Here is a 10,139-nt window from a genome sequence, read left to right on the forward strand (position 1 = left end):
GCAATAAAAAGACGAGATTGTTCAACCAGGCCAGTACTAGGTAGTATCATTGTGAGATATTTATATAAGCCAGGTGAAGCTGAAGGTGGCAGAAAAAGAGCGACGAATCCCGTCTGGAGTGTTACATGACATAAAATATCCACTGTGACAAGGTCTTCAGGAAGACCAGCAATTTATATTCTTGACTCACTTGCTCCTCAACGTGGATTTACTCGTGAAGAACTACACGTAATTCCCGCTGATACTCAGTTTCTACCTAAATCACTTAAGTAACAGGTCTGTTACATTTCAAACACGCCAACGTGACATTTTGTCGTGTATGACCGAGATTATTATTTTTTCTGTCCACGGTAAATTGTCTTGAATCATTTTTTTATATATTTCCATAGCATTATACAATTACAAATCACGCAGTGATTATTTTGTATTTTCTTTAACGACATTATAAAATCAACATCTAGGTCGAATTCACGATTATTTTTTTGTCACTTTGTTTGTAGCTCGATAATTTTTTTCTCAATTATATCTTCGCAGGTTTCATCGTTAATTATCGGCTAATCTAGGACAATTCGTCTTAACAGATATTTTTCTAACCCTAGATACGGCTAAATAAACTAAATTTGACCACTTGATGCGATCATCAACAATCCAAAAAAATTATATCGGAAATAGTTAACCCCTGTGATGAGTGAATTGTCATTGCATATCCTAGCGTCCACGGAGATTTTTCTGCGTTTAGTGCTTGTTTAACGAGATCAACATCAACGGCGACAATATCATTTAACACTAAAAACAAATTTCCTTGCCCTGGCACATCAACGTTGATATTTTGTTGTCGTGTATCAGCTGGTCGATAACATAATGGTACCGGTAATAATGAAAATTTATCTTGTTGTAGTTGAAATAATTCTCGTTGAAGTGCATCTCAGACTATTTTTCTGCTAGCAACTGTCAAATCATTTGGTCTCCATATATATAAGAAATTTTTAATTGACGTTTCGTTGATTACTTCTCTCATTATGCTACACTGAATTGTTTTCGACTGTAATCGAATTAATTTTTTAAATTCAGTTAATTTTACATCAAGAGATGTATGATCGGTGTCAATATCTTCGTAATAATTAACAAAATTCTTCAGCTATTCATGAGGAGATTCACCATCAATTGGACTTGGTTGACCATGATCACCGCACATTATTATAGCAGTATTATTCAGTAATAACCAATCTAAAAGTAATTTTAACGTTTCCAACGGGACAGTACTTATTTCATCAAAAATAATAACTTTATTTATGCATTTATCACCCATCCTCGAGGATGTCCACGTGCCGCCACTATATTTTTTAAAAACTATGATAAGTACACGAATTAACTCCTCGCTGCTTCATTTCCTTTGCTAGCCTGTGTGTCGGCGTTAACACAATTAAGTCAGAATTTTTAAATAATTCAATTACTCGAGCCGTTTGACCTGAACCACCTGACCCGTTTACGTAGATTGTTTTATGTCGTGATATCGAATCATATACACACGGTGATGAAGAAATTTTTGATATTTCACCACGATAATATTCTTTTTTAACTTCAACGTCAGCTGATTCACAATAATCAAGAATATTTTCATTTTTTACCCTTGACGTGGCCCATGAACCGTCGCTGGATAAATTTTCCAACAGCGATATAAATATTTATTATCAATACAAAATGAATCAGTTGCTACTCTAACTGCGTCATTGGGAAATTTATTTATCATCGAAAGTAAATTTATACTTACGTATGCAAACATCGACGATCTTAAATGAGTATACTGGGGAGATTCTGCGTCGACGTAACTGACAACGGTACCTAATTTTGTACCGTCATTGAGGTAAATATTTTCTAGGTTACAAAATACATTTTTTCGGTGGTATCAGCGATTATAAAATCTAATTCAGCGTCGTCCATGATTAATCTGCAATGATGTCGTTGATGATCATATGACCCACCTTCGGTAAATTTACCAATTATTTTTCTACCTAGATCTTTTGCTGCTTTTTCGTCATGATCCATTGGTAACCAGGCACTAGTTTGTTTTTTATACGATATAATTGCTTCAATGATTATCAACGACGTTAACATTGCTGAATCTAGCATTATCGCAGCAACGCCGTGTGAACCCAGCGTCGCTCTGAAAAGTGTCTGCCAAACCAAACGTAGCAGATTTTATGGAGATTTCCAGAGAATTCAAATGATATTACACGAGCGAATCCTGTTACTGGAAAATCTGGCAGTGGACCATTAATTGATACTCGGGTCATTTCGCTGCCAGGATGTCCAAATTGAGCAAAATATTTGGCACAATCGCCATATCCTAGAAAACTTCCAGGATAACACGCAACCATGTCAAATGATACCATGTCAGTATAATTATATTTAGTGTTCCATAAACCACCGTGTCCATATTCGACGCAACTCATTTGTATATCTTTGAGAAATGCACCTCGCGTTTGTTTCCAAAGATCTTTTTTACCTGGCAGTGTGAGCAGCAACTGATCGAACAGTAAAACAACTAACTAATAACTGTTCAGAATTTATTGAGTATTTTTCTGCTAATTCATTCATTTCCTTATGTAGTGATTCATTTCTGTATAATTCACCGCTAGGTCTTACAAATTGATCGTATTTATCATCGCTGAGAAATAACCATACTGACACTGGATCTGATTTACTTATTTTATAAATAAAATTGAACATGTCCGCGGAATTTTCCGAGGAATAAAATTTAACAACACGATCTCGTGGAAATATTGTCACCGCGCACGTCCGCGCGTGTGAATTATGATCAGTTATTATAATTGATGCTCCTCGAGATGTATACGCTGATTCATATAAAATTTCTCTCGATAACGACTTCACTATTATTGGAAAGTTTAATTTACCAGACAACGCAGCAACATCACCTATTGACGCACCCGCAGTTACTGATTTCGCCAATGTAGTTATTTTTGCTAGCTTTAAATCACTTAAACCAGATCCACGTTTTGTATTTTTAGATGTTCTAAACTGGTTCAGCTGCACAATTTATCCCCGAAGATAATTTCATCAAGGCCAGATTTTTAACATCTGGTTTATTATTTAGCCGATAAATTCCATAAACAACTGCAGTAGAAGGATAAGATCGAGAATAGTATGGTTTATCTATACCTGTTAGCAATCCCGGCCTGGAGCTGGCAGATAAAATAATATTTTTTCGTCCGCTAATTATAGGATGACGTTTATCACGAATAATCCAAACTTCGTTGTCGGTCATTCGTGAAATAAATTTTATTCCAAAGATAAATTTCTCATCGTGATGATTAACGTTAATATAATCGAATAACCACGATAAATTATTCTCATCGAAGTAAAATATAGTTTTTGACCCCTTCCTTTTCATATCCTGTAACTGTCTCATATGATCTGGCCGAATACCACCATAATATCTACCAGAATAATCATATGGGTATGCTGGCGTTTCATCATATTGATCAGGAAACAATAGTTTCCGCCTGTGGTATAATCGGATTTTTTAGGTTCTCGTGGCGCTGGTGGTGCCGGTGGTTGAATTTCAGGCCATCCTAGAACGGTTCTAAATGTAGATTGATAAATATCAACAGCACAATTAGGCGAGGTTATCTCAATTATCGAAGTTAATGTTGGTTTATGAGCGGCTATTTTTATTCCTGGTTCTTTTTGTCCGGTAATATTTTTTATTCTATACAATAACTCATTCTTGATTTCTTCGACCTGATAGCTACCTGTTGGCAATCCAACAGCGGTCCAATCTGGAATAACATCTGGTTTGTTTTTATTAGCGAAAACAAATGAATTATTTGATAATGAGCCACCGAATGATTTTGATCTGACGTTGGTCCAGCTATGATGTACTCGCAATTGTGATAACGCGATCTCCTCGACGGAAATTGGCGTCGGAAAATTAATACTAAATTCTGGATTAGTCGAACTTGCCGACAACATCGTGGTTCTTCGCCGAACTGTGTTTGTTGCAATCTGCTGAAGTAATTCCGACATTATCATTATTTGTAGCTTTAATATCAGCCTGATTATAAATTTTTATCATCAGCGAGAAATCGAAATCAGATATATTTCCGTCATTGAGACTCTCTGATAACAACGAAGAGAATTTTGTGTACGCAACAGTTGCCGCGTATAATTTAACCACGTACGAAGATAACTTTTCATTTGTGCACGAACATATTTTTTTGTAATACTATTAATGCTGGTATTAACCCAGCTAAAAGTGGGAATAAACCACCTATTTTAATCATATCCTTTACGGCGCTCGGAGAAAGATCAATTTGAATTCCAGTATTCGCTGATTTAGCTTTAGTAAAATATTTATGTTGAGTTTTAGTTAGCGACAGTTTATTTGGACCAACGCTAGCAATTTGAGCATTTTTAATGTTAATTTTGACCCGCACATTTTTGTTGTATTTGATTGGAGTTTTTATTTTACCTGACCTTGAGTCAAGGTCACACTAACGTGATCGTATGGTATTATAATTATATGATTGATTTAAATCAATCTCACATTTTTTCCACTGGAGCATCAATGACTCTCATTCGGCCACTAATACCTTCGAGGATCATAGCTCTATCATAAGTATGACCGGCATCCACAGGGTAGGTTTAGATAACACTACTTTAGCATTATTAGGAGCATCATTAGCACCTGATAACATATTTTTACGTGTAGCAAATCCTAGATTAAAATTAGGATTAGAGTTGTATGGTACCAGAAACACAGCAGCTGGTCTAGCTATCATTTCAGCAGGTTGAAGGTCAACCGAGGAATCTCGAGTCAATTGTACTCTAAAAAATGGATCATGATCAGCCTCATCAGAATTATCCTTGATAAACATCATACTTGGACCAGTTGATTTAGTAAAATCGTCTGAATACCTAGCTAGGCCTATAATTGTCGTAGCAATATCAACATCATCCTTAATTGATTCAATTTCTCTTCCATCAATTATCTATGTGACGCTCTTAAATAACGCCATAATACCGTTGTTGACAAATTCTACTTTGAAATGATCTTCGAACGTGTCAACAACGAGAGGGCCAACATCGGGGGTAACTTTTACAATTTCACCTACAACCTCGATAAACGCCTCACAGGGCAGAAAATATCTGCTTGTATCATGAACCTGAACCTCAACTCGATTATTACTATTTGGTGTTATTGCGCCATACGAGTAATGTTGATAATCACGTACTGATATATCTTTATTTATAGATTCATCCATGTTAAATGCATCGTTGGATGTCTGCTTGAACATTTTATTATAAAGATTATCTTCTAAAACTAAGACCACTTCCCGATATCATACTAGTATTTATTATTTGATCGGTTCCTTGATTTGTTAATTCCGCCAATTTTTGATTTGCTGCATCATTTATTACCTTGCTAACGTCGTTGGGCATCACAGACCTGCTTGGCAATTTTAACCGGAGCAACAACCGGTTGTTTGTTTCTGCGTATCAAATTTAATATTCTGTCCTTGACGGCGCTAAAAGCTTTGCTAGCAATATCACAAGCAGCAGAGATTGCTTAATCATGAACAAAATTCATGGCTTTCATTGATAATTGTTTCGCAATATGTCCGACATTAGGAGCTATTCTTGTAATGAATCCTTTAACAACATCATCAAGTCCGTCTCCATAGGTAACCCTGTACATGGCTAACCATGCATTTGCTACTGGAACAGGTACTGGTTTACGATGATATTTGTGAACTATCATTTTATTTAATTAATTATTTATTCAACAACTAGTCGCTGTAGTCGTCGATAATTTTATCGATGAGATTTCTGTACACGATAAGATCCATGATGCCACCTTGAAATAATCTTCTGCATATATCAGTTGCCTCGTTGATTATTTCCGATGAATTATTTCCAGCTCTTTTTCATCCCATAAGAACCTCTAATAGTGATAAATCATTAAGGACGCTATCGGGGCAGATGGAATTATAACGGCTACCGGTAGCACATAGAGACTCTTTAGCACCAGTTTGTTCTTTCGTTTGATTTATATAACTTTTAAAATTTATATATCCCGGATCATCAAGATCAACTCTGATATTTTTATGAGTGAAATATAACGCGGGAATCCAATCATGTTCGGTTATATAATCATAATATTTTTTAATATATATTTTCCTTTGTCATTGTAGCCAAATGTAGCAATATGAATTAATACAACTTGATTTTTAAGTTTTTGGAATGAATCTTTATTAAACATAGATGTAACTAGTTGGCCTTGTAATGTTTATTGTTCTTGTGGTAGAGTTTGTAGTTGAGAAGTTTTTTCTCGAAGTATAGATTGTTCTTGTTGTTTAATGTTTTTTAAATCAGCGAGAAATTTTTGATATTTCGCATCTTTTAACACGACAGGTGATCTCACAGAGGCAAAATATACCGAGGGAATCCAATCACCTTATTCAACAAATTTAACATGTTCAGGTTTTAAATATTTTTCCTTATTATCGTAACCGTGCATGGCAATTTTAATTGATTTATTTCTGTCCTTAAAATCAATAAGATTATCATCGGTAAATGTTTCATGTGGTTGGGATTCTAAAGGAGGTTGTTGTGGAATTTGTAGCACAGGTTGAGGTTGTTGTACTACAGAAAGTTCATATGAAGGTTGTTGTTCTTTTGGTACGCTTTTTAGTTTCTTCTTTGCTTTTGTCTAATTTTTTCTTGTTGCTCTTTCTATTTTTTCTACGTCCTTTTGTTTTAGATCATATTCTTCTTTTGATATTACACCCCTATTAAATTCATGATAAATATCGTCACCAATTCTATCTAAACATGTAATATTTCGTTTTGCTTTATACATTAAATCAGTCCATGAACCACGAGATTTAACTTGAGTAAGATACTCAGGTTTTAGAAATCTATTTTTTTCTTTAACGCTTGAGTAAGCAAATGCACCAAGTTCAATTATATCACGAGCATTTTCAAATGGATATTTTTCTATTACTCGTACAGCATCATCAGTAAATCTTTCTATGTATGGAACATCAACTTTAGCTTAAGCTGCAAGTTCAGTTGCAGGTACAGTTGCAGGTATAGGTGCAGGTACAAGTTGAGGTCGAGTTTGTTCTTCACTTTGTTTTAATACTGGAAGAATACCTTTTTTTCTCACATCGGGATCTTCAATATCTCCTAATAGAATTTTTTCAGCGGTTGCAGTGACAGGTTTAAACAATAACTCAGCTGACTCAGCAAATTCTCGTTTTGCGTCTTCAACCGCTCGTAATTTTTGTTTGACAGATTCTCTCACGGGAATATATTTCTTTATTACTTCTAATCGTTCTCGTGCTAATCTAGTAGTATATGATTCTCCAATATCCATTAATATTAATATGCTAATAATTTTAATTAATCATCATACAAAATTTACAGATCGGTCTTGACAAAATATTTTAACATTTTGAAAATGTACAGCAGCAGGGAGGGCCAGTGCCTATGGGGTCTCTCAGCCTTTTATTTGATAAATGGAAGCTTCTAGGAAAGATTCTCCCGTAGGAGCCTTTATTCGGAGAAATAAACTTGGTCTGTTCGCCCTCCCTGCTGCTTTACCTTAGTTCTGATTAGATACCGGTGGTCACTTTGAAAACGGTCTGCGGTGTTATCACTGAGATATTACAATGTCGGGTTTCCGGCCTCCAAGTCTAAGCAGATCGGCGACATCACTGCTAATTGCAAGCGACATATTTTCTCGCCCCACCGCAAGAATTGTTAAAAAAATTTCTCACGCAACATGACAAGAATGTACGTGTAAATTATGTAGCTCTTCGTTCTTTGAATTTTAGTTAGAGTCATAATTCTTTGAAGAACGATATTTTGAAATATATAACACATGGCGGGAACAAACAAAATATATTATATTTAACAGACTGATACCGACGAGAGTGCTGATACAGTTCAGGAGTTTCAAAAACAGGTGAACTGCAACAGGAAAGAGGATTTAGATGCAAAACACATATTTATTACTATGTGTCTGACCTGAGGTAAACTCTGTGATATATGCTTAGAAGACGTAAATAAATCTGTATGAGGCTATGCTGTGTTTGAGGGATGATGATTTGACATAACATGATGGGAGTACAAACTTACATCAAAATGTATTTTATTTAGCTGAAGGACAGTTAAACAGCTAACACATTTCAAGATTGACGACAACAGGATAAAGTACATAAATGTATATTACATCTTTAAACAGAGATATGCTCAGTGATCAAAGGATACAGTCAGATATAAATGCATTAAAGAGTGTCCTTGTAAAAGCTAGGACATTACCCTAAATTTAAAAAAAAAAATAAATTTAAATAGAGAAATCCAAGAAAACAATAAAGTGATTGAAAGTTTATGAATCTGTTTAGTACAAATATTACTAATGTTAATAACACGATAATTGCAAACATTAATACTTATCAGACTTAGAAAGAATGTGTTAACATAGATAACCAACAAGAACGAAGAACATAATAAGAAAGTAAATGTAAATGAAGAAATGATTAAAACGGCGTGTGATGTATACATTACAAATGTGAATGACTATGTCAAAATGACAAACGATAAGTTTCAAGAGGTTTAATACAAGTACCATGTTGTGATCCATACAGACATAACCGAAAATGATAAGTGAAACTAATATTTTTCGTGGGTTAAATATTAATATTCACGAACTAGAGAAACTCATAAAATGTGCGATACACGAACGAAATGCATTGAAGCAAACGTTTACAAGAATAAAATGCAGTTAAAACACAAACGTAATATACAAAACTTGCATTAAAGAGGTGACATTCATGCATTTAAAATAGTCATGACCGAAAAGCAAAATACTTAACTAGATACAAATAATATTGCATTGTATCATACAATTAGAACACTCGAAGAGATACTCGATAAATACAAAAAGAAGTTTGATGAGAAAAATAATCTAATACATGGATGTAGAGTGCTTTATTAATTTTATGTACGAAGAATGCCCATTCCTAATAATGCTATGATTACATATTTCAATGACACTAGCAAACTACATTTACCTACTGTTACAATACCAATAAACAAAGGACTTGAATATTTTTAAACATTTGTAAAGTATGAAATACATGGGAGACATTAAGTGATAGTTTGGCATTTAAGCATGTTCCATCAACGTTACCTGAACATAGATGCAGAACTAAATTATACGATTTAGACCACACATGTATTAGAATACAGAGAAGACATACAATTATAATGAAGTTTTGTTCGTAAGAATATTTGGCTGCAGATTATTTACCTATTGATTTTAATCTATTAAACGTGTAATAGTCCCTATACATTTGTTATGCAATCTTGAATGCTAGAAATACTTCAAAGATGCGGAATCTTCTGTTTTTAACTTAGTTAATTCCCGAGGCGTACTAGGGGTTCTTATACATCTGGTTGTATGAACACTGGTGGGAAATAATACATTCAAAGGAAGCGAGGAACCAATCAGATAAAGTAGACTAAAGCTTTAACCCTGAATGGTGTGTGTGTGTGTTTGTGTGTCTGTATGTGTGTTGGGACGGGACGAGCGAAATCTAAAGATGAGGCGCGAAAAGTGAGAATGTGTAGGAGAACCTCATGGAATTTTGACATTGCACTGTATAATTCAACGACAAAAAGATATATCAGCGTAAGAGTGTGACCACCAGGTTTTAGGTACAAGGAGTGGATGGAAGTGCACTCATAACTAAAGCCATTCCATATAGAACTTGACATTATATTGACTCATTAAAGAATTGGACTTGAGATGTTCGAAAAGTAAGATGATATCGCGGTTGAATTTCATAGTTAACTGGCTTACGTAGATTATATTGCAAGCAGTTGCCTATAATTAAGTTTGCACTGAGAATGATGCATATGTTCAATTAATTACAATGTAAATGGCTCAGACTTGCATTCGTACGAACCTAGATTTTGAGCTAGGTATGTCTTCTGTAATTCCTTTGGCACAATCGTTATGAATAATTACTCTATTCATTAAGTAGTAGATCACTGCATAAGCTCTAACTGAGTTAGACAAGTCATCATTAATTCTTATGATGGTGCTG

The sequence above is a fragment of the Sinohyriopsis cumingii genome, chromosome 6, assembly GCF_028554795.1.
Source record: "Sinohyriopsis cumingii isolate HCF-2022 chromosome 6, ASM2855479v2, whole genome shotgun sequence".
NCBI lineage: Eukaryota > Metazoa > Mollusca > Bivalvia > Unionida > Unionidae > Sinohyriopsis > Sinohyriopsis cumingii.